The sequence below is a fragment of the Cotesia glomerata genome, linkage group LG3 (assembly GCF_020080835.1).
Source record: "Cotesia glomerata isolate CgM1 linkage group LG3, MPM_Cglom_v2.3, whole genome shotgun sequence".
Taxonomy (NCBI): Eukaryota; Metazoa; Arthropoda; class Insecta; order Hymenoptera; family Braconidae; genus Cotesia; species Cotesia glomerata.
In genome coordinates this window covers 3,373,516-3,396,730 of record NC_058160.1, presented here as the reverse complement: position 1 = coordinate 3,396,730, position 23,215 = coordinate 3,373,516, and the positions used below count along the sequence as shown (strand labels likewise).

General features: G+C 29.7%; 3 long non-coding RNA genes across 10 annotated transcripts; 1 reads left to right on the top strand and 2 right to left on the bottom strand.

Moving 5' to 3' along the window:
- Positions 1-1,521: 1,521 nt before the first annotated feature.
- Positions 1,522-19,483, bottom strand: LOC123260825. Of its 8 annotated transcripts, XR_006508530.1 has the most exons (11): positions 19,389-19,483; positions 19,217-19,282; positions 10,019-10,542; positions 8,144-8,325; positions 7,551-7,979; positions 7,323-7,448; positions 7,065-7,164; positions 5,096-5,214; positions 4,422-4,984; positions 4,120-4,362; positions 1,522-2,784 (listed from the first exon to the last, which is right to left on the bottom strand). It is a non-coding gene; the product is annotated as an uncharacterized LOC123260825 (long non-coding RNA). The 8 variants fall into 8 exon arrangements; XR_006508525.1 differs by lacking the exon at positions 1,522-2,784 and having other exon boundaries at positions 4,041-4,362; positions 8,084-8,325; XR_006508531.1 differs by lacking the exon at positions 1,522-2,784 and having other exon boundaries at positions 4,041-4,362; positions 7,520-7,979.
- LOC123260838 lies at positions 15,753-17,180 on the bottom strand. The gene is made up of 2 exons (XR_006508548.1): positions 16,630-17,180; positions 15,753-16,060 (listed from the first exon to the last, which is right to left on the bottom strand). It is a non-coding gene; the product is annotated as an uncharacterized LOC123260838 (long non-coding RNA).
- Positions 19,484-19,689: 206 nt separating the features above from the next.
- Positions 19,690-22,412, top strand: LOC123260843. Its single transcript, XR_006508552.1, has 3 exons — positions 19,690-19,722; positions 19,802-19,900; positions 22,393-22,412. It is a non-coding gene; the product is annotated as an uncharacterized LOC123260843 (long non-coding RNA).
- The last annotated feature ends 803 nt before the right edge of the window (positions 22,413-23,215 follow it).

The following is a 23,215-nucleotide window of genomic DNA, read 5'->3' as shown; positions in this document are numbered from 1 at the left end:
AACTACTGCTTTATTTCCGACTGCTGTTGTTTCGACATCTTGACTTATTATTCAGATATACCTCTCAATTAAAAATATTTTAATAAATAACAATAAATAAATTAATAATACTGGCAACCTTGCAGTCACTATGTGACTGCTGTGACTTGTGAACTATAAATAATTAAAATTTTGCTTTATTCAATAATGAATTTTGTTAAATTGCCCTGTACTTTCTTAAATATTGACGTTTTTAAAGATATAAGCTCATCCCGATGTTACACTCATCAAGAGCTTTCATTTGAGTACCCACATGGATTTTCATATATTTTTCATATATTTATATATATTTTTCATATATACACTTATATAATATATATAAATATATGAAAAATTGATGTGGGTACTCAAATGAAAGGTCTCGATGAGTGTAACATCGGGATGAGCTTATATCTTTAAAAGTGTCAATATTTCACAAGATACAAGGTCATTTCTTAATTATGTTAAATTGCACTGTACTTTCTTAACTATTGACGTGTTTAAAGATATAAGCTTATCCCGATGTTACACTCATCAAGAGTTTTCATTTGAGTACCCACATGGATTTTCATATATTTTTCAAATATACATATATATAATATATATAAATATATGAAAAATTGATGTGGGTACTCAAATGAAAGGTCTCGATGAGTGTAACATCGGGATGAGCTTATATCTTTAAAAATGTCAATATTTCACAAGATACAAGGTCATTTATTAATTATGTTAAATTGCACTGTACTTTCTTAACTATTGACGTGTTTAAAAATATAAGCTCATTCCGATGTTACACTCATCAAGAGCTTTCATTTGAGTACCCACATGGATTTTCATATATTTTTCATATATTTATATATATTTTTCATATAAACACTTATATAATATATATAAATATATGAAAAATTGATGTGGGTACTCAAATGAAAGGTCTCGATGAGTGTAACATCGGGATGAGCTTATATCTTTAAAAGTGTCAATATTTCACAAGATACAAGGTCATTTCTTAATTATGTTAAATTGCACTGTACTTTCTTAACTATTGACGTGTTTAAAGATATAAGCTTATCCCGATGTTACACTCATCAAGAGTTTTCATTTGAGTACCCACATGGATTTTCATATATTTTTCAAATATACATATATATAATATATATAAATATATGAAAAATTGATGTGGGTACTCAAATGAAAGGTCTCGATGAGTGTAATATTGGAGTGAGCTTATATCTTTAAAAATGTCAATAGTTCACAAGATACAACGCCATTTCTTAATTATGTGAGATTATTAATTATCTAGAGATAGAGCATTTTTAAATGCAGCCTAAATACTTATCATAATATATTGACTATCGGTGAAATTGATATGGCACAAATTCAAGTCGAGACCTTTACAATGACACTAAATTTCACTAAAAAAAACCGATTTAATCATATGTCTATCCTGAACACAAAATTTTTCTTATTCTTTTAATAATATAGATTTAAAAATAAAAACATTTTTTATCCTACCAGCCAGTTTTAGCAAAAGAATTATTTGTATCATTAATAAAATTTAACAGTTATGTTTTATAAGTACAATTGACATAAATAAATGAGTCAAACTAATTATAACTGATTAATACATCTCCTTGTATTTTCATTACACAATACTGGTACTTATAATTGGCAGGTGGTTGCGATAAAAAATAATTAAAGCATAGCCATATTTATATTTTAAATACACCATCAGAGAGTACAGATCGAAGCTCGATTGTCACCGCGTAATTTTTGATTTAATTAACGATCCATCAGCCAAAATGTGTGGTTATCATATTGGGTACCCATTTATATGATACGTAAGTTATTAAACATAACTTTCGAGTGGATACATAATTTACCGCGTTGAAAAGATGATACATTCAAGGCGATCATTTATGTACACATATAAGCAATAACTCCGTTATCTGGAGTGTAAGATCGTGGCAATAAATCTGGGGCTCGGGATAAAGGGATATGATGGTTAGCAGCTTGCGTACTCATTGGTGATGGGTTGCCTGCTGCCGCGTTATGCCCTTGATTGCCAATTACCCGATTACCACACGCCAGCGCTGCCAAAATTCCAGCAAACCTCCGCCATTGAGTATACTATCAAGATGACCAGTTTCTGGGTAGAGAGCATGGAGCATCCAGTACAACAGAGTAGTAGTATAGAGAACAGAGAGAAAGAAATGACTACGGTGATTCCAAGTAGCATATAGCATACAACATACAACATACAGTATATACAGCCACCAATTTTTGGGACGCACCTTGCTTTCTCGCCGGAAGCTTAATCATTCTGTCTTGCTCCGGCTTATTTACCAGCAGACTACTTTTAGTATGAGAAGAATAAGAATAATAATAAGAAGAAAGACCAAAAGAAGATGAAGAAGAAAAATAAGAAAAAGGGATGTGGTTTGGCTTGCCCTGGTCTGGACACATTTGCTCCCGTAGCCATACCCAAGGCAGATGGTCGGCAGATGTCCAACCATCCTCCACTCTACTCTTGATTACGCGTAGTCGTGAAAGGTGATTGGCTTCTTCTTATTCTTCTTTGTCTTATATTCTTCTCACTGTTACTTTTACTACTTATACTACTTATACTACTTATACTACTACTACAACACAAACATTAGCCGTTTCTTTATCTTGTTTCTCTGAGTATGCTCATTTCGTTACAAACGCATCAAGAACAAAACCAAGACGGTCATTGAACTAACATAGTTACTCAACGAAATATTATTCCTGTAAAATAATTAAAATTTTTTATTACGTATATACCTATTGGATGTTAGTTTAACTAATGAGTTAGGAATTATTTAATGGATTTTTTGGTTATTATCATTACTAGCAACCTTGCAGTCACTATGTGACTGCCGTGATTTGTGAACTATAAATAAATAAATAAATAATGACTTTTGTTAAATTGCACTGTAATTTTTTAACTATCGACGTTTTTAAATATATAAGCTCATTCCGATGTTATACTCATCAAGAGCTTTCATTTGAGTACCCACATGGATTTTTTATATATTTTTCATATATACATATATGTAATATATATTTTAAAGATATAAGCTCATCCTGACGTTATACTCATCAAGAGCTTTCATTTGAGTACCCACATGCATTTTTGATGAATTTTTCATATATACATATATGTAATATATATAAATATATGAAATAAATGGAAAATTGATGTGGGTACTCAAATGAAAGGTCTCGATGAGTGTAACATCAAGATGAGCTTATATCTTTAAAAAAGTCAATAATTAAATGATTATATTGTATTTGATCTATTCATGATATTTTTAAAGATATAAGCTAATAATGATGTTACACTCATCAAGAGCTTTCATTTGAGTAGCCACATCAATTTTTCATATATACATATATGTAATATATATTTTAAAGATATAAGCTCATCATGATGTTACACTCATCAAGAGCTTTCATTTGAGTCCCCACATGGATTTTTGATATATTTTTCAAATATACATATATATAATATAAATAAATATATGAAAAATTGATGTGGGTACTCAAATGAAAGATCTCAATGAGTGTAACATCAAGATGAGTTTATATCTTTAAATAAGTCAATAATTAAAAAATTATATTGTATTTTGTCTATTTATGATATTTTTAAAGATATAAGCTAATAATGATGTTACATTCATCAAGAGCTTTCATTTGAGTACCCACATGGATTTTTGATATATTTTTCATATATATATATATATATAATATATATATAAATATATAAAATATATGAAAAATTGATGTGGGTACTCAAATGAAAGGTCTCGATGAGTGTAACATCAGGATGAGCTTATATCTTTAAAAATGTCAATAGTTCACGAGATACATGGTCATTTCTTAATTATGTATCTAGAGATATTTTCTAATGCAGCCTAAATACTTATCATAAATTGACTATTGGTGAGAATGATATGAAAAGGCACACCTCCAGGTCAAGACTTTTCTTGAACTGGCCAAAAAATTTTGTTTATTCTCTTAACAATATGGATAATTATAAGTTAAACCCTATATGCCAAGGTCGGGTGATATATATTTTACTGTTGTGAGTATAGTCTTCGTTATAGGTTAGCTCCACTTGGCTCTTACTCTTGTCAGCGTATTCTCTGGCCGCATATTCTTGAGGTACGCAGCTAACCACGGTGATTATAGGCGTCTCACTGGCGACTTGGCGGCGTCCAACATAACATGAATACCTTCTCTAGACAGACGTTGACGCAGTACACAGGGTCGCACCTAACGAATAGATGAGAAGACACCCACCATCTCCGAATAGTTTATAAGCTACACACAAGTAAATTTATAAATATATATATATATTGTTAGTCAGTGTTAGTACTTACCACTATATTCTTACTTTAGCTTTACTTGAGCAGTTGTAGTCTTCAGGCTGATGGTTTATTTTTAGAACACTGCTGTCGCCCGACGACGCCATCTTGCGTATTATACCCCGCTGTGAACCATTAAGGTTCAGGTTATTTTATACATACGTTGTACGTTCATTCGTACGTACAGAGTAGAGGTATTATACATATAGTAAGTAACTGCTGCAAGAACGCTGGACAGCAAAAAAGTACAGCTCGACATCGACACACTTTTTTTTTTTTTTATTTTATTTAGCCCTCTACTCCGATAATGGCGACATGGGAAGAAATAGAGTGGATGCCTCGCTCTGCCAGTAGACGACAAGATACGCAATTTCCGGCTGTTGGTTTTACTTTAGATAACTAAACCCAACACTTGCTGAATAAGACACTTAAATGTACATAGATTTATTTCAGTGTAAGTAAATTCACACATGTATCTGGTGTGAAGGAGTGTCAGTAAGAGGAAGAACCAGAACCCAACATCCAGAATATATACTGCTGGTAGGATCGATCAAGCATCACTATGATTATGTGTACACCTAAAGTAACGAGTGTGAGAATACAAGTTTTTAGTACTATACTACTGTACGCTGAGTACAAAACGTAACAATATGCGTAAGGTATGGGTAATAATAATAAAAATAAAACACCTGCTGTATATTTTAAACTTCCGGCATTCCCGATTGTAACGTAGTTTTTGTTGAGCTGTAAGTAATTCCTTTTGGATTGTATTTTCCGGTGGGGTATAAGTATGTGTGTATTTAAATGCCTGCAAAGAAGAAATATTAATTGGTAATTCTCTGTAAGGATGTTTTTTGCAGTCCCAGGCATTTTTTTATTGGAAAAATTATTTTGTTACTAAAAAAAATTAGGAAAACGGTTGACCCTGAAGGCCATCCCTGCAACTTCCCACTAATTCCATACTTAGGCGCTTAAAATTGCACCAATGGCGTTTTTGAGATCTTCGAGCTCAAAAATACAATTTATGGGTTATTTTGAGCTTTCCAAGCTCAAAGAGATTGTTTTCCTATGCTTTTGAGCTCTTCGAGCTCAAAAGTCTGATAGGGATTTGATGACACTATTTTTTGAATTTTTAAACCGCAATAACTTTTGAATGAGTAAACCGATTTTCACGCGGTTGGCAGCATTTGACGCAGTTTTTCAAGCCTCACAAATAATCTTAAATTTTGAATTGATCGCGCTAGGAATTTTGGAGTTATTCCGAAATAACACTTTTTTCGGTTTTCTTTCGTTCACGATATCTCTCGAACGAATCAACCGATTTTGACCGGACTGGTGGCGATCAACGTGGTTTTTTGAGATAAAGAGCTGATTAGTTTTTGGAATTGAACTATTAAGCCGTTTAAAAGTTATTCCAAAAAAACCACATTTGAAAAAAATTTTTTTTTCAGTTTTTTGAAGATTTCTCAAAATCTATTGATTTGAATCGGTCCAAATAGTTTTCAAAATCTAAGTTTGGTCAAGCCCTTTCGAATGGCACTAACCGCGATGAAATCGGTCAAGCCGTTCAAAAGTTATAAGCGGTTCACATACTTTCACACACACACACACACACACACACATACAGACGCCGTGACAACCTCGCGGAGATAGTCAGGGAAGCTTCCTGTGACCTTCAAACGTCGAGATCAGATGAAAACTCGGTTTTTGCAAAACGGGGTGAAACAATAACTTCCCGATTTTTTAAAATCTTCGATTTTCGTAGCGGGAAGTTAAAAATTTTTTACGAAAGTAAAAAAACATTTCTATTTGGAGCATTAAAAATTAAAATGAAATAAATTTTGGTTTTTTTGCTATAAATTCGTAAACCACCGAAATAAAAGTCCCCTGGGCTGTCCCATTCCCAAAATTAAAATTTTAAGATTAAATTTTAAGTTATTTGTCCATAATATATAATTTGGATCATAATGTTTATAAACTTAATTAGTGAACTAACAATCTTCTTCAATAAAAAGTACCGAAAATTAATTTGTTTCATTAAATTCATTAAACCAAAGTTTGTCCCAGGCATTTTAAGAACAGTCCCCTGCCAGAAGTTCAAAGCCAAAAAAAAAATCCAGCGTGTTATTTTACCTTTTGTAAGGTTTATAAGGATCTAACTAGCCTTGAGTTAATAACCATAGGGCTGTTAGCGCTTTATCGCCATTTTATTTAGTGTCAAAGCATCGTTTGTGCTGGAAATATGTGTCTGGGCCACTTCAAAACTCAGTCCCCTGGCAGCTATTTTTATTTATAATTTATTTATAAAATTGGATCCATAAGTCTTAATATTATTCTAATTAATATAAACATTAATTGAGAACTTGAAAAGTTGAATGCATTGAAATAGTTTGCTTGATTTTTCCCAATTTGATAAAAAAAAAAAAACACAGTCCCCTGTGATGTTATATGGCAAAAGATACACAAATATCGAAAAAGCAAAAATTAAATCAGCTGTCTATTTATTATGATTAAGCTGATAGTTTTGTAGCCCTTGTTAATTTTGTTTCTAATAAAATCAAAAATAATTTGGTCGGACAATTTTGTACAGATTTAAGACGTCCTTACAGAGAATCACCCTAATATATTACTGTTTTAATAAATAAATAAATTAATTACCAACTTTTGTTTTTTACTTTTTCAGAGTTAAACTATTGAATTCTCTGGAATCGTTTACTCGTTTATGTGCGAGTAAAAATAATAGCTGTATTTAAAATGACTGTAAATAAAAATAATATTATTTTCCAAGAAGTTGGCCCACGGCATCGCTAGAAATTCTCAGCTTAACCTCCACTCTACTCGCAAAAGTGACGAAACAACGGCTGACAATTTACAGCCTACATGTATAATAGCTAAAATACAATAGAACTTATATACCTGAGAAAATAATTTTAAACAATACAATAGCGGACTTAGTCCAAGATCTCTGGATCTCTTCTTTAGGGTTTATTACTAAGTAAAAGGCCCGAGGAGACTAGACACTAGACAGAAGCAGCTGCGTACCTAGAAAAAGAGGATTACAGAGATAATAAAGGAAAATTTAAAGCCTAGCCCAGATTTTTTATCTTACAAACCTGTCTCAGGTATTTTCCGAGATTCACTCACCGACTTTTATTCGGAGTTTCTCTCAACAGTTAACGAAACTTCAACAATAATTTTCGAGTATCACACATGTTATCATTACAATAATCATCATCTTCATCTCACAGTGCGTTATCTGTGTTATAGATCAAGACTCGTTGGACTTTGGCAGTGTGTCGTTGGTGTAAATGCTGGTTTGTGTAGTACAGCCTGTACCGTAAGCCCCGCTACTATACAGATAAGTATTGCAGCTCAACACAATTCAAGGCAAGTGGGCATTAAGAGAGTACATACAATACAGGTTGAGATATTATTAAAGCAGTATTAGTAATATTAACGTGGTGTATTTGTCCCCACTTGGCAACTTCAAACCCGTCCCTGAACGAGTAGAGCTGAAAGCTGCACGGAGTTGAGAGCCTGTATACCGAGTTTTGATCTTGCTGTTTGCTGTGACTTGAACAGAAAGAGATAATATATATTATAGGTATACACACGTTTATATATATACATATATATATATATATGAAGAAATTTAAAAGTGTTTAAGAAACTCGTACGATATAACACTCTGGCACAGAGCAGACGCTCGGCGCCACGAGGAATCCCCACACACACACCTATCTTGATATATTGGCTCGTCACACCGAGTAGACGGCGGCAGAGTAAAGAGGACAGATAGAGACAAAGAGGATGATAGGATGATAGGAGGGCCAAGTGCCTACTCATCGTAGGAAATATCATCGAGAGTGAGACAAAGACTCTTGGTGAGAAGATAAAACGATAAGAAAAACCCACACATCTATAAAAAAAAAACAACAACAACAACAATAATAATAAGAATAATAATAATAATATATTATATTTTTATTCATAATTAGCAATTTGATATTTTGTTTCTACAATTTTACTTTCATTGACATAACATTATCTCTTTTTACAATTTTATTTCATATGGATACATTTTTACTTACACGGAAAGAACAAGATGACACTGGATATCATCCCAGATTATAATCAGTGATATCTGTGGTGAAAAAAAATTTCAGATAGTAGCTAGAAAAATCCAGATTATACTGCACGCAAGAAAGTAAACTGTAATAAATAACATCCGATTTATAATAAGTAATGATCAACTGCTAAAAATTACCGTTTCAAACAGTAAAATCGTGATTTTACTATTCACTTTATAATATTTACCATTTAAACGTTACAATTTACTCTTTACATGGAAGAAAATACTATTTCAAACAGTAATATTCGCTATGTAAATGTCTAAAATGTTAAAGTATAATAATTAAGAATTCAGACTTTGATATTTATCATTTCGTACCTAAAAAATGATCTTATGATATGTAAAAAGTATAAAATAAAGTTAGTAAATTTCTAATACAAGCAACGTCAATATTTACAAAGTAAAATGGTAAATTTTAAACGCAACGCTAAAAATCAAACTGTAATTATTGACTTGCTTGGACTGGTAAAATGTATATTTTAAAAGTATAATTTTTACTGTTTCAAATGTTAAATTCTCCCAGAGTGAGAGCCCCTTCTCTTTCATCTGAGTTGCCCTTCTCCTCATAATATGGACTATATATTGAAATGGCAATTTTTACTGTTTGAAACTAATTTTTTAAGATGAAACAGTCGTTATTTACTATAGTGACAGCTACTAATCACTTATTTTGGATATTAAATTATAAATTGCGGCTTTTATACTTTCTACATTAAGTTCTGTAATATTTATTTACTTTTTTCCATGTGTGTGATATCTGGATTATACTCATTGTAATCTGGATTATATTAGCTACTATCTGAAATTTTTTTTCACTCAGTTTAATCTGGGATGATAAACAATGTCATCTCGTTCTTTCCGTGTACTTGCTCTTTTAAATTTTTCTTAAATATATGAATTCTTTTTTCATAATAATAATAATAATAATAATAATAATAATAATAATAATAATAATAATAATAATAATAATATTTAAGGTATTTAATATATCTATATGTACATGGAAGGTAATTACGGACAGCGTTTCAGATAGCTTAACTGGTAGAGCATTTGGCGCGTAACCAAAAGATTCAGGTTCGAGTCCTGGTCTGGGCTGTCTGAATTATTTTTTCAGTTACTGAAAAAGTTACACTGAGTAAAAATTACATCTTTCTCTAACAATAATTGTCGATAAACGAATTTTAATTGTGAATTTCACCTAAATTTTCTCTGATGGTATGAGACCTCATACCGATAAAATATTATGGTGAAGAAGTAATAATCAAAAATTAGTCATTCTTCAAGAATTTGGATTGGGAGTATTCGGCTTAGAATAATAATAATAATAATAATAATAATAAATAGGGCCAGGAAGTTGGCATTTTTTCTTTATTCAAATTTTAGGTTAAACATATGAATGCTCATTTAAAGTACTGCGAAAGTTCTGGCCCTAATAATAATAATAATAATAATAATAATAAAAAGGCGAGTGTATACTTACAACCACACCAGGAACACCATATCAGCTTGCGTAAGCTAGTGTAGGATCTGGAGAAACGCCTTTACTCTCAACTGATGTTCCTTCACTTGGTTACCGTCTACATCCAGCATGTCTTCCTTTAGCTTGTAGTAGTAACTATCCTACAAGATTGTGGATATAGTAGCAGTAGTAGTAGTAGTAGTAGTAGTAGTAGTAGTAGTAGTGGTGGTGGTTGTTATTTCTATCCTTGTCTTTTTATTACGCCCCGATGGACCGGAGACCCCAGAGACCCGGCGCCACCATGGAATCCCCTACTGAGGTCTTCCAATTGAGGTTGTTCACTCAGCTTATTCAGACCGGCCGTGGTATCAGCTTCACTACTAGCCAACGCTCACCAACAACCTCGGGCTCTACTACTGTAGGATACGTATATATGTAACCTACTCTTCGTAAATGCGATCTCCAATTCCTCAATTAATACTCGATCCAGGCATGGTCCGTGTATCATTATACCATGAGTATATTTTTTTTGTCATTTTTTTTCCCTGTAAATTAAAGTAGAAAAAAATTCATAAATAAATAATAAACAGGTAAATTTATTTTTTATACAGAGCATTAAAATATTTTGAGAAATCAAGTGCCTCGACTCTACCCTGAAGAGTATTATAATCACAAACTGGCTAAGTGTCCTAGAGGATTGCTCCTTTGGAACTCCCGTGACAGCCAACCGGTTTACCTGGACGAGTCGATTACAAGCTATTCCGAAAGGTTCTCGGCAACGCTAATGTAGTTATAATTTTGGGAACTTCTATAAAGCTCTAACGAGACATACAATTAGGACTAAGAGAAGAAAAATATGGCTTTCAATTTTATTTATCCGGTGGCTCAATAAGTATGAAAAAATAATATTAAATGATAAGTTTAATTATTTATTTGTGGAAAAAAAAAGTTTGGAAAATTCAAAAGTGCACGACTCATAATGCTCATTTAATCATGAAATATCAATAAAATAATGTGAAAAAAAATATATAAAACAGCTAAAATAATACAATAATGCCCAAGCGCATCTAGTGGGATAAATGTACACAATATATATAGATATACACAGAAAGAAAAATTTTTCGACTAGAGAACAAAATTCTTGGCTCAAAAAAATTTTCGGGTGCCTGAAGGAAGACCGAAGTTGTGTTGATCGAAGTAAAAATTTTTCGAGAAATTCTATTCTTGGTGGAAGTCATTTTTTTTTAATTCAAATTATCATAAATACTTGATACAATAAATTTTTATATTTGATCAAGATTTTTAGATACTTTAGGGAAGCAGCGCCACTTACTTCAGCTGAGAAAAAAATTTTCTCACCTTGAAAAAATTTTTCTCTTGAATATTTGATACCCATTTTATATTATTTTAGCGTGCAATTATACATATTGAATGAAAAAAAAATGATTCAATATTATTTGATCTTCCCATTTGATATGTTAGTCAATAAAAATATCAATGAAAATTTACTTCTATCTTTATATTTAATTTTTTGGAGCAAGAGAGAAATTTTCTCAAGACAAGAAAATTTACTTCTTTCAAGAACTAAATTTTTTGGAGCAAGAGGCTAAATTTTCTAAAAACAACAAGATTTTCTTGACTTAAATAAATTTTCTGGATCAAGATATGTATTTCTTAAAGTAAGAAAATTAATTTTGTTGAAATAAGTGAAATTTCTTGTTTCAAAAAAAATTTTTTTTTTCGCTCAAAAAAATAATTAGGAAGAAAAATATTTTCTTTGCTCAAGTGAACCTTTTTTTCTGTGTACAGTCTTCTGGTTTTTGTTTTATTTTATTAATTGTGAATAAACGACACTGAATTACCTAGCCATTCGCATTCAGTGACCTAAAATTTTTTCAAAGAATTAAAAACAAAAAATTTAAATCAATTAATGCATTTTTTCGCAAGTTACAGTGTTTTCAGAGTTTCATACATGACGGACAGGAAAATTTTTTGACCTATCTTAATTTTTTTTTCCGTTTCTATTGCACTAAATAAATTTTTGAAAAGTGTCAAATTAATCTTCATTAAATTATCTTGACAATAGTATGCAAAATATCTTGATTCCTTGAACTAACAAGGCTATAATAATAAAAATAGTTGCCGAAATGCGGCGAAAAAAATTTTTCGGAAAGCACTTTCTGATGCTTCGCATTATGAGTCGTGCAAAAATTCAAGGTCAAAAATCTAAAGAAAGACAAGTAGAATTTTAAGAAGAGAATTTTATATAAGTTAATAGTGAATGGAGTAGGCTTGTATGGGACAAAATGACACGTAGGTGGAGAATATGTCGAGGAAAACATGGAGTCGGAAGAAATAAATAAAATAAATATCCCGTGAAACAAAAATATGCGTACAGATATATATGTACTTGGAGGTTATTGCGAATAAGTTGTGAAGTAAGCCTAACAAACTTGTTATAACAGTCCTGTCCTGGGTGGCTGTCTGGTACATAAGCATGGCAGATTATCTATTTGTGTGTCCCGGGAGAAACAAAAATAGTACAGCAAACTCTACTCCATAGTGTATAGTAGTGTACACGAGAAATAATCGAGAGGGCTTCCCCAAACCCCAAGACAGGCATCACACCAACTAAACCGCTAAACCGGCATCACGCCAGTATAAGCTGAGAAAGAGAGTCCCACTAGAGGCTGTCTTCGTTCTGTGGCCTCTAGTGCGTTTTACCTCACTCTTGGTACCGTCATCCTCCAATCCCTTACATTATAATTATTATTATTATTATTATTATTATTATCATCATCATCAACTGCCTTATTCAACCTCGTCTCAGCACACCGTAGTGGATGGTGGAAGCGGCCTCCAACTACGACCTTCCCTCACTACACGCAAAGACGCGGGGCTTCTCATCATATACATACGTATAAATTATTTTATTTTATTTTATTTAGTTTTTTATTCCTTTCTTTAAAACTCTCTCTCTGGTTTATTTCAGCGTACACTCACCAACTGCAAAAGAAGATTTGCTGGACGGAGTGGTACTTGGTGGCTATTTCTGACGCCCAAGTCTTGGCCATTGCTGCTCTACTGTTGCCTGAATTATTCTCAGTACTTTGTTTCGTATTATACCTCGTACATTCTACTGCTTTAATTGCGCTTATTACTCTCGGCAATTATAGCGCCGCTGAATGAGAATATGAAGTAGCTGAAATTCTCCTCTGATTTTTAAACATTTATGTATCATATTTCATTATTTTGGCTCACAAATTTTTTAGCATAAGGGGCATTCCATGCGAAATGGGAAAATGACTAAAATTTTAAAATTTCTCTAATTCATTCTAATTTAGTCCTAATTTGTTATTAAAAGTTTATATTTTACTAATTTATAAAAAAAATTTTTTTTAATCAATAAAAAAATCGATTTTTCTCTTTTAGTAACTTTTCAGCCGTACTAACTTGTGTATCCGGGTGAAATGTTTTAATAGTTTTAAGAACAAATTTTTTTATGTTCGTTATTAATTAACACCCAATTTTATCAAGATCGTGTTGTCAGCATGCTAAATCCTTTATTTGTGTTTTTTAATTAGTTTTTTTCTAATTATCCTAAATAATTTATAGTTAAATATATAAACAATAATGTCTCTAAGGTTGAAATAATATAAAAGTCTTTTTAATAAACAACTTGATGTAGACATTTTGTACTTGTCCCACCAGTCACAATAAAAAAAATTTTTTTAATTGTTTCTACGTAGGTAGTCAGTTTAATTCTTTATAATAATGAATGTTTGTAGGATAAATTTTGTATTGAGAGGGAAATATTTTTTAAAAGTTTAGTGGTCGAACTGAAATTGGACTTAAGAGAGAAGGATTTTTCTTAGTCCCACCAGTCACACTCAATCAAATGATAATTACGAGAAACTTAAAAAGTAATCGAGGTTTTTGACAAAGGAATGTTGTCAATTAGTTATTCTTCTGTATTATTAGATAAACTTTACTACAGGGGGATTCTATGCAAAATAGGAAAATTACTAAAATTTGAAAATTTCTCTAATTCATTCTAATTTAGTCCTAATTTATTATTAAAAGTTTATATTTTACTAATTTATAAAAAAAATTTTTTTTAATCAATAAAAAAATCGATTTTTCTCTTTTAGTAACTTTTCAGCCGTACTAACTTGTATCCGGGTGAAATGTTGTTTTAATAGTTTTAAGAACAAATTTATTTTATGTTTGTTATTAACTAACATATTTATTATAGTTTTAAGAACAAATTTTGTTTATCTTCGTTATTAATTAACACCTAAGTTTATCAAGATCGTGTTGTCAGCATGCTAAATCCTTTATTTGTGTTTTTTTATTAGTTTTTTTCTAATTATCCTAAATAATTTATAGTTAAATATATAAACAATAATGTTTCTAAGGTTGAAATAATATAAAAGTCTTTTTAATAAACAACTTGATGTAGACATTTTGTACTTGTCCCACCAGTCACAATAAAAAAATTTTTTTAATTGTTTCTACGTAGGTAGTCAGTCTAATTCTTCATAATATTGAATGTTTGTAGGATAAATTTTGTATTGAGAGGGAAGTATTTTTTAAAAGTTTAGTGATCGAACTGAAATTAGACTTTAAGTATACCTTTGTAAGAGAGAAGGATTTTTCTTAGTCCCACCAGTCACACTCAGTCAAATGATAATTACGAGAAACTTAAAAAGTAATCGAGGTTTTTGACAAAGAGATCTTGTTAATTAGTTATTCTTCTATATTATAAGATAAATTTTACTATAGTATAAGTTTCAGTCACATAATTATATATAATTGATGGGATTCTAGAGTCAAATGTCCCACCAGTCACTATGGAATCCCCCAGAATTTTAATTTCTACACAGAAAAAAAATTGTTCTTGAATCAAGTATATAATTTTGAAGAACTTATTTTTCTTGACTTGAGTAGAAAAATTCTTGAACTAATAAATTTTTCTTGTTTTAAGGAAATTTTACTTGCTTCAAGAATTTTTCGTCTTGATTAAAGACAATTACCCTTTTCAAAATTATTTTCTTGTTTCAAAAACTTTTCTCTCCAATCAAGTTAATTTCTTTTTCAGTATATTTTAATAATTTAAAAACTCGTTAGCTTGATTAAAATTAAAATTCAATTATTTTATAAAATTAGCTCCAATCTCTCTCCCAATTTTGTCAATAAAAAATAGAAAATATTGGAATATCTTAAAGAAAAATAAGAGTTAAAATTACAATAAACATATAAATAGAGTTCTATTAGTGCCAGTACAAGTTATCTATGTACTGATTAATTGGACAAAAATAATAACATATACTTATACATATAATATTTGATGCATGGTTGGCGTATAGATGGAGGAATTCCTCGTCGTCGGGTTAGTCGTTATCGTAACATTAGCTGTCTATTCGATGTAGTGTGTAGCTGTTTGCCAGTAACAGCAACAACTACAGCTAAATCTATAGTACATAATATACTTAAATATATAAATACATAGACACGAGGTGAGCATAAGCCTGTGTGTTATTGCGTGGGTCGTTTCACATGCCAATACACCGAGACAAAAGTACACAAGCAGGGTACAAGTATAAGTAGGAGAGTACTGTATTCGATAATAGTAGCTTGAGTAGTAGTAGTGGATTATGGTAGGAGACTCTTGGCGTCAGTTTGTCGGGGCTCCCTGATCCCTCCTTCCTTATTCCATTCCTTAACACACGCACACTAATGTAATTACGACTTACACAATCCATACCGGCGTATACATAGAATATGTGCTTGATGGCATCAGCGGATGGCAAGAGTAAGAGCCAGCTTGACTGTTGCCTCTTGATGAGTTGTCCTCTTTATCTTTATTTAATTTCTCTCATTCGTGCATATTTTTATTTAATCATACATGTATGACCGCTCCACTCTTAGATTCGCTCAGACCGATCTCTCCGTCTCTAGAATACTCCTCCGTGATGTAACAGCTCGATGAATTTTTAAAACCGTCAATCTTACTTAACTCTTCAGTCATTGATTTTATTTACTCTTGACTTTAGATGCACTCTACCGAACAAATTAAGAAAATTACTCTAAAAAATTTCTAAAATCTTTTTAATAGTTAGTAATTATACTGAGATTAAAAGACATTTATCAATTTTTTGAATTTTTTTGAATAATTAAATTATTATAAAATAATTTTAATTAAAAAATTTCCCATCTAAAAAACTACAAGAATATTTTTTTATTAAAATTTTTTCAAAATAATTTATAATTTAATTATTATAAAAAAATTTTAATAGAAAAATTTCCTATCTAAAAAATTACAAGAATATTTTTTTATTAAAATTTCCCATCTAAAAAATTACAAGAATATTTTTTTATAATAATTTAATTATTATAAAAAAATTTGCCATCTAAAAAATTTCAAGAATATTTTTTTATAATAATTTAATTATTATAAAAAAAATTTAATAGAAAAATTTCCCATCTAAAAAATTACAAGAAAATTTTTTTTTTATAATAAATTTTTAATAAAAATCAATAAAATTTTCAGATGTCTGCTAAATTAAATATCATAATTAATAAACAATAAAAATAGACAAAAATATTTTTTAATTAAAATATATACTCACAAATATTTAATAAATTAAATATACCTTAAAAATTAATTCAATTTAACGCTCCAAATTTTTCACAGTAGACTGCCTTGAAGGGTCGAGTAATATATAGCCGTAATTATAATAACAATAATCCACCTTCATTGGCAAACTGTTGCGGATTCGCGTCAAGTTTATTGCGCAAATATATGTACATGTAAAATATAGTAAACGCATGTCTTCATATATATACACAAGAATTAATGTTGTAAGTCTCCCACGCAATCCAATTACGTTTCGTGTTGGAGAAAATAAATCTATTTAGTGTCGGAATTTCTTGAAGACTTATTCGTGTCCATGCCTATACAGATGTATGTATATATATGTCTATTTGATACATTTGAGGAATTCAAACAGCAGACCACTTGTGGGTTATGAATTTAATAATATACGTGCATGGTGCGGTAACGTCGACCACGCTCTAATTAGTAATGCGATCAATGCTTCGATGCCCGATAGCAACTAATTGCGAGATAATTATTTGCCATATGGGCAACATTATATTGTTACAAGTATTATTATAATAAAAATTACACAGAAAGAAAAATTTCTTGACTGGAGAGCAAAATTCTTGGCTCAAGAAAATTTTTGGGTGCCTGAAGGAAGACCGAAGTTGTGTTGGCCGAAGTAAAAATTTTTCTTGAAATTCTATTCTTGGTCGAAGTCATTTTTTCTTAATTAAAATTATCATAAATACTTGATACAATGAATTTTTATATTTGATCAAGATTTTTCGATACTTTACGGAAGCAGCGTTACCTACTTCAGCTGAGAAAAAAATTTTCTCACCTTGAGAAAATTTTTCTCTTGAATATTTGATACTCATTTTATATTATTTTAGCGTGCAATTATACATATTGAATGAAAAAAATGATTCAATATTATTTGATCTTTCCATTTGACATGTTAGTCAATAAAAATATCAATAAAAATTTACTTCTATCTTTATATTTAATTTTTAGGAACAAGAGAGAAATTTTCTCAAGACAAGAAAATTTACTTCTATGAAGAACTAAATTTTTTGGAGCAAGGGGCTAAATTTTCTCAAAACAAAAAGAATGTACATATTATACACAGAAAGAAAAATTTTTCGACTAGAGAACAAAATTCTTGGCTCAAGAAAATTTTCGGGTGCCTGAAGAAAGACCGAAGTTGTGTTGGCCGAAGTAAAAATTTTTCGAGAAATTCTATTCTTGGTCGAAGTCATTTTTTCTTAATTAAAATTATCATAAATACTTGATACAATAAATTTTTATATTTGATCAAGATTTTTCGATACTTTACGGAAGCAGCGTTACCTACTTCAGCTGAGAAAAAAATTTTCTCACCTTGAGAAAATTTTTCTCTTGAATATTTGATACTCATTTTATATTATTTTAGCGTGCAATTATACATATTGAATGAAAAAAATGATTCAATATTATTTGATCTTTCCATTTGACATGTTAATCAATAAAAATATTAATGAAAATTTACTTCTATCTTTATATTTAATTTTTTGGAGCAAGAGAGAAATTTTCTCAAGACAAGAAAATTTACTTCTATGAAGAACTAAATTTTTTGGAGCAAGGGGCTAAATTTTCTCAAAACAAAAAGAATGTACATATTATACACAGAAAGAAAAGTTTCTTCACTGGAGACCAAAATTCTTGGCTCAAGAAAATTTGTCGGGTGCCTGAAGGAAGACCGAAGTTGTGTTGGCCGAAGTAAAAATTTTTCGAGAAATTCTATTCTTGGTCGAAGTCATTTTTTCTTAATTAAAATTATCATAAATACTTGATACAATAAATTTTTATATTTGATCAAGATTTTTCGATACTTTACGGAAGCAGCGTTACCTACTTCAGCTGAGAAAAAAATTTTCTCACCTTGAGAAAATTTTTCTCTTGAATATTTGATACCCATTTTATATTATTTTAGCGTGCAATTATACATATTGAATGAAAAAAATGATTCAATATTATTTGATCTTCCCATTTGATATGTTAATCAATAAAAATATTAATGAAAATTTACTTCTATCTTTATATTTAATTTTTTGGAGCAAGAGGCCGAATTTTCTCAAAACAACAAGATTTTTTTGACTTAAATAAATTTTCTTGGATCAAGATACGTATTTCTTAAAGCAAGATAATTAATTTTGTTCGAATAAGTGAAATTTCTTGTGTGAAAAAAAAATTTTTTTTTCACTCAAGAAAATAATTAGGAAGAAAAATATTTTCTTGGCTCAAGTAAACCTTTTTTTCTGCGTAATGGTAGTGATACAAACATGAATTATTTTTCCAGATAATAATTATTAGCTGGAGCTGGGTGTGTTTGCTGTATGCTGAGGTTTGATGATCAAAGTGACCAGGTAGTACGGTCTTGAGACGGAAAAAATACGTGATTTCCGGATGAATAAATAAACGCTGTACTGCATCGCCGTGATAGTCAGCGAGGGTGTAGTATAGATATAATATAGATGTAGATGTATATATTATATGTAGAAGCAACACCATGTTTCTGGTGGATCCATACATTCTACATTGTATGTACATATATCGGTACCGGTACATTGACCTACCTTTGAACGTATTCACGCGTGAGTGAGTTGCTGCGTCTGTTGACTATCTACACCATCAACGTTAGCCTATCAATATACATAAATACATAGATAGATGTATATAAAATATTTATATTATGTGTACATATATAATATTGTATGACATAGGAGGAGAAAATGTGGGAGCGCTTACCGTAAAAGGATTCCCGATCGTGCATACTGTTTACTGTAGACTAGCCATCGACATCGCCACTTTACCAACTATCATCATCACGGATGAACAGCTACTGTCTGCAAATATAAATAAAAAGACCTCTATTTATGCCGCACCAGCTACAAGTAGCATATAAGTAGACGAACTAGTAGCAATAATAATAATAACTAGTTAATTAAATAATTAAATAAGTATTCTATAAATGAGATTGGTGAATTTTTTTACCTGTTTGTCTGTTGTTAGTTCATTTGGATCCTCCTGGGCGTAATACCCGTAATAAATGAGTCACGAGGCCATTCGTTTTGTATAACAGGTGAATATGCCGTGATTCCACGCAATTATGATGGTATTATTGATAAGTTATTATTACTGTTATTATTATTATATGTTAGGCTTCTGAGTAGCGATCAGTGTCACGCTATTATAGTGCGCTCATCAAAATCCAGGTTTATACAGCTTCAGAATAAATTTTAACACTATTTCGTTTTCAGGTAATGAATTTTGTGGTTCTATACGATGACAATTAATTTAGCAGATATTTGAAAATTTTATGACATTAGTTAGCTGTCACTTAACAATTTTTTTATTTTACTTAACAACAAAATTTGTCCGAAAAAATCATGAAAATAAAATGAAAATTAAGTTAGCCTATATTCAAAAATTAAAAAAATTTTTTTTTATTGAAAAAATAATTACAAAAAAATTTTTTTAAAAATTCATTTGTAAAAAATTTAAAAAACTACACGTGCAATTTTTTAAAAATATTTTTTTGTTCTAGTTTAATTATTAAAAAAACATCAAAAAATTAAAAACGTCGGCTAATTTTAGTAATATAAAATAAAATGAAAATTTATTTTTTTTTTTTATTTATTTATTTATTTATGGATAACTGCTTATAAAGCGGAGCTTACAGCAGTGTTGATATACAACACAAGTCAGACATACAAAAATAGCACCGATAGTTACATTTAAAACAATAGCAAGGAAATTAAAAATCTAGTTAACAATACAATAAATGCGGTGACATATTAAATATTGCTTAAAAAATTAATAAATATCCATATACAATGTATCACTGTACCCAAATAGGGTAAATTTGCGTCAAGACTAGAAAGGGAGATATGTTACAAAAGCAGGACTGAGGATAGCATGATAAACAATTTAGACAGTCTAAGTTAAATATGACAATAGTAGTAATAATAACAATAAAGATATTAACATGTTTCTTATATACGTGACTGAATAAAGTAGTCAGTACTTGTCTCAGATAGCTTAACTGGTAGAGCCCTTGGCGCGTAACCGAGAGATCTGGGTTCGATTCCCAGTCTGGGCTGTCTGATTATTTTTTCAATTACGGAAAAATTCCCACTGAGTAGGTCCCCCCCTTTTCCCTATCCGTTCTTTCCCAACTCCCTTAAAATTTGCTTTAATATGGCATTATTATAACAATAACAATAACAATAACAATAATAACAATAACAATAACAATAACAATAACAACAATAACAATAACAACAATAACAATAACAATAACAATAATAACAATAACAATAATAATAATAACAATAATAATAATAACAATAATAACAATAACAATAATAACAATAACAATAATAATAATAACAATAATAATAATAACAATAATAATAATAACAATAACAATAACAATAATAACAATAACAATAATAACAATAATAACAATAACAATAACAATAATAACAATAACAATAATAACAATAACAACAATAACAATAACAATAATAACAATAACAATAATAACAATAACAATAATAACAATAACAATAACAATAATAATAATAGGCTAATTACTTAGACATTTAAGCAAAATGCTGAAAGTTTCATAGAACGTGACAAAAATAAATACACAGCTTTAATTGTTGATGGTCGTAGGTCAGTAAGTAAGTGTGATAGCAGGGAGTTATCGTCATCTAGATGTGACGGCAATAATGGGGTTAGAAAATGTTCTCTGTAGGGCTTATAAATCGGACATCTGAGGAGAATGTGTACTAGATTCTCATTTTCGTGTAGATTACAGATGGTGCAGGGGAGCGTCGGGTTGATTCCAAAATGCAGGCGTTTAAAGCTAAAACTAAAGTAGTGATTATTAGCAAGTCTGGCTTGTGCAATGATTCTGGCAGTGTAAAGAGGACTATTAAGTAAGTAAGCCGCAGTGGTAGAAACAGGTTTTCTTGGTATGGTTACTTGACATAAGGTTTTTTCTGAGATAGTGTCAAGATCAAGGCGTCTGAGACTCAAAAAAAAAAAAATAAAATGAAAATTAAGTTAGCCTATATTCAAAAATTAAAAAAATTTTTTTTTATTGAAAAAATAATTACAAAAAAATTAAAAAAAAAATTCATTTGTAAAAAATTTAAAAAACTCCACGTGCAATTTTTTAAACATATTTTTTTGTTCTAATTTAATTATTAAAAAAAAAATCAAAAAATTAAAAACGTCGGCTAACTTCAGTAATATGAAAATAAAATTAACAGACAGCTGGAAATTTTTAGAATTTTTTTTGTTAATAAAATTATTACAAAAAAATTAAAAGAAAAAGTTGCACATCTAAAAAATTTGAAAAACTACATGTGCAATTTTTAATAATATTTTTTTATTGCTAATTCAATTAATAAAAAAAAAAATAAAAATCTTTCGCTGTCGGCTAATTTTAGTTTCATTAAAAATCGTTTTTAAAAAATTGCATTTTTTATTTTTTTTAATTTTCACGTCAATTTTTTTTTACCATTGCCATTATTAAATCTATGCTTAATTAATTTTTATGACAATTTTGAGAGTTTTTGTAACAAATAAATTATGGCAAAAAAAATTGACATTTAGAAATTGTAAAAAATAAAAAATGCAATTTTTTAAAAATTTTTTTGCAACAAATTTGTTAAATAAAATTAAAAAATGGTCAAGTGATTGCTAAATTCAATATTATTGTTCTATGTAAATACCAAAGAAGCTTAAGTAAAAGGAGAAACTGGATAGTTGAGGTAATTCCAGGTAAATTAAGTGATGGGTTAATCGGCTACTGTAATCCTGATTCCACGAACATATAGACATCACTTCAACAGATGTTGGTCAGGTAAAACGTCACCCTCATGACAATTGCCCGGAATGATTCTGATAAATTTGCTGTTGATGAGTAAATATGTATTAATAAATAAATATATATATTTGTGTTATTCAATAGAGAATATGTGACAGAAATATATGAGAGAATATTCGAGTACGTACAAGGAAATGCGCTATTATACTCACGTAAATAAAAACTCGGATATGTGCAGCTAAACGACCTTGTTGATGCTGCACCATCGTATGAATGAACGTCAAGGTAAATCAAATAAATCAAGGATTACATGTTGTAAGTCGATCATTTTCATTTCTTCAGATCGAATATTTTTGATCCATAAAAAAAATTTTTGAAATATTTTTCATTCGTTTAATAAAAAGATACTAAAATTAGCATGAAAATTAATTTAGCAGATATTTGATAATTTTAATAAATTTTTTAACAAGTAAATTGGAGCGAAAAAAAATTAGAAAAAAAAAATTGACTTGTAGAAATTTAAAAAAATAAAATATGCAATATTTTGAAAATAATTTTTTGGAAGAAATTTGTTTGTTAAAAAAAATTAAAAAATGGTCAAATGACTGCTAACTTTAATGTCATAACATTTAATTTCATTTATTTTACGAATCAATAAAAATAATTTAATTTAATTTATATTACGAATATTATAATTATAGTTTAATTTATTTTACGAATTAATAAAAATAAT